Here is a 2,500-nt window from a genome sequence, read left to right on the forward strand (position 1 = left end):
CCATTTCCTGCACCATCGGCCAAAGAGCTGTGTCTGGGAACAGACACCCAGTGCTGGGCAAGTGCACCTCATACTTACCTGGCAGGGGAGACACCATGATCAAGAAGGTGGTTCACCCAGGGCGAGGCTCAGCCATTGCACTCTGGTTGTGCTGACCCCTGCAAATTCCCCAAACGTGGGAATCTTGACTGCATAATTTTTGCTGGTGGGGTACTGCGTCCGCGCTCTCCCCCGATGACGTAGTTGTAAGCAAAGGTCAGCCGCCCAAAGTTCCGCCTTGTGTGCCCATCTCCAGGCTTCTCACGTGCTCGCAGAGCGACATCCCCTGTCTTTCCAAGTTGCTGGGAATGGGATGGTTGTGGGTGTTGTCTTTTAGCTCTAAGGAAATGACATGCTCCCTTTCCCGGCTCTTTGTAGGAGAACTGGATTGTTGGAGATGGATCCATGGCCATCATGCCAAGGGTTAATACTTTGGCGCTTGTTCCGTCCACTCCTGTACATTGACCTCATATTGAAGCGATGCCAGGGGCAGCTCACCATTTCAGAAGCCCGGAGGAGCTGGGAAACGGCCCGGCAGTTTGTACTGCTCGGTGTGACACAGAGCTGCTTTGCTCATGCACTCACATCTACCACTAAACCTTGGAGGTGTGCCCGGGAGCGAGGAATGTGCCACAGCCTCAGCGATTGATAGAAAACTGCAGCACACAACCAACAGTAAGAATGCGCTTCCAAACATGCAGTCAAATGTGGGCGGTTGATTGGCCGGCAAACCAAAAACGTTGAAGAAAGGCTGTCCCAAGGTGGCCGGCCGGGCCGACCGAGACTGTGGTGACTCCGGCGGATAGACTCCTTGGCTGCTCTCAAGGAGAGGGGCTATGTCGACTCTGGTTTTTCTTCAAAATGCACAAGTCTTTCGCCTTTTACTAAAGACTTCCGTGGAGAGGAACGTCCGAGAGTTTAAGTTATTTTTGGTGGGCTTTGCTGTATGGCTGCGCCCTTTGAGTGTGTCAAATGTCAAGCAGCTGTCCGTCACGGCTCAGAGGTGCGCTTAGATCACCTGGGGGCGGAGGTGATCGGCAGCAGCCTTTGTTATGCGCACTTCAGAAACATGGCACCACAACAAGTAACTTGTGCGCCAAGATCTTGAGTTGGCCCCAGACACTGGCGGGCCATCGCTTCTCGGCCTTTTGGCTAAGATCAAGTGTAGTATCTGTTCTTATCATTTTAATATCTGATATGTCCTCTATATGGGGATTAAATATTAAATGCATTTTTGAGCATTGGGCGGTGAAACCTGGGGCTTGCTCTCTTCACTCCTTGCATTGACCTGGTATTGCAGTGCCACCAGGAACGGTGCACCGTTCTCTTTTTTTCTGTGAAAACCAAAGCAAGGCTGAAACTGGAAGGACATTAACGTGTGCCCGTGCGTCAACGTGATTGCAAGCCCACGTTTCTTGTAAGGAAGCAGCAGTGTCAAAGCGTGCTGCAGTGTAAAAGTGTGCTGCAGTGTAAAAGCTTACAGCACCTGGTATTCCCAGGCAGTCTCCCATCCAAGTACTAACCAGGCCCGACCCTGCTTAGCTTCCGAGATCAGACGAGATCGGGCGTGCTCAGGGTGGTGTGGCCGTAAGCCGACGGGCAGGTGACACAGACTCCTTTTATAGACCAGGCAAGGCCCCCTGCTCGTGGAGGGGCTCAAAAGTCAGCCTTCCGAACACACTGCACTTGAGCCTTTATCGCCACTACCTGCTACACTCTATTCCAGTATTTGGAAGCTACACCGAGATGGGTAAGCTGCTGTTGGTGCCGTCAGGTCCAGTTGTTGCTGAATCTATAGGAAATGACAGCCAGGTATGCCAGTGAAAAGGTCGAGTGTTTCCTCTCCAATGTGTGCTGGAGGTTGAAGTTGAACACAGCACAGCATTAACGAGCACCTGAGTCAAGGCATTGGACTCTGGGACTATCCATTTCCTGCACCATCGGCCAAAGAACTGTGTCTGGGAACAGCCACCCAGTGCTGGGCAAGTACACCTCATACTTACCTGGCAGGGGAGACACCATGATCAAGAAGGTGGTTCACCCAGAGCGAGGCTCAGCCATTGCACTCTGGTTGTGCTGACCCCTGCAAATTCCCCAAACGTGGAAATCTTGACTGCATAATTTTTGCTGGTGGGGTACTGCGTCCGCGCTCTCCCCCGATGACGTAGTTGTAAGCAAAGGTCAGCCGCCCAAAGTTCCGCCTTGTGTGCCCATCTCCAGGCTTCTCACGTGCTCGCAGAGCGACATCCCCTGTCTTTCCAAGTTGCTGGGAATGGGATGGTTGTGGGTGTTGTCTTTTAGCTCTAAGGAAATGTCATGCTCCCTTTCCCGGCTCTTTGTAGGAGAACTGGATTGTTGGAGATGGATCCATGGCCATCATGCCAAGGGTTAATACTTTGGCGCTTGTTCCGTCCACTCCTGTACATTGACCTGATATTGAAGCGATGCCAGGAGCAGCTCA

The 2,500-nt window shown here is 52.4% G+C and overlaps 5 non-coding genes across 5 annotated transcripts; 4 read left to right on the forward strand and 1 right to left on the reverse strand.

Moving 5' to 3' along the window:
- The first annotated feature begins 70 nt into the window (after positions 1 to 70).
- Positions 71 to 234, forward strand: LOC131450120 (U1 spliceosomal RNA). Its single transcript, XR_009235058.1, has one exon. It is a non-coding gene; the product is annotated as a U1 spliceosomal RNA (small nuclear RNA).
- Positions 235 to 879: 645 nt separating this feature from the next.
- Positions 880 to 992, forward strand: LOC131450313 (U5 spliceosomal RNA). The gene has a single exon (XR_009235229.1). It is a non-coding gene; the product is annotated as a U5 spliceosomal RNA (small nuclear RNA).
- Positions 993 to 1,171: 179 nt separating this feature from the next.
- Positions 1,172 to 1,364, forward strand: LOC131450258 (U2 spliceosomal RNA). Its single transcript, XR_009235191.1, has one exon. It is a non-coding gene; the product is annotated as a U2 spliceosomal RNA (small nuclear RNA).
- A 149-nt stretch (positions 1,365 to 1,513) lies between these two features.
- Positions 1,514 to 1,632, reverse strand: LOC131450276 (5S ribosomal RNA). Its single transcript, XR_009235204.1, has one exon. It is a non-coding gene; the product is annotated as a 5S ribosomal RNA (ribosomal RNA).
- A 402-nt stretch (positions 1,633 to 2,034) lies between these two features.
- Positions 2,035 to 2,198, forward strand: LOC131450172 (U1 spliceosomal RNA). The gene has a single exon (XR_009235108.1). It is a non-coding gene; the product is annotated as a U1 spliceosomal RNA (small nuclear RNA).
- Positions 2,199 to 2,500: the final 302 nt, after the last annotated feature.

The sequence above is a fragment of the Solea solea genome, unplaced genomic scaffold, assembly GCF_958295425.1.
Source record: "Solea solea unplaced genomic scaffold, fSolSol10.1 scaffold_41, whole genome shotgun sequence".
Lineage (NCBI taxonomy): Eukaryota > Metazoa > Chordata > Actinopteri > Pleuronectiformes > Soleidae > Solea > Solea solea.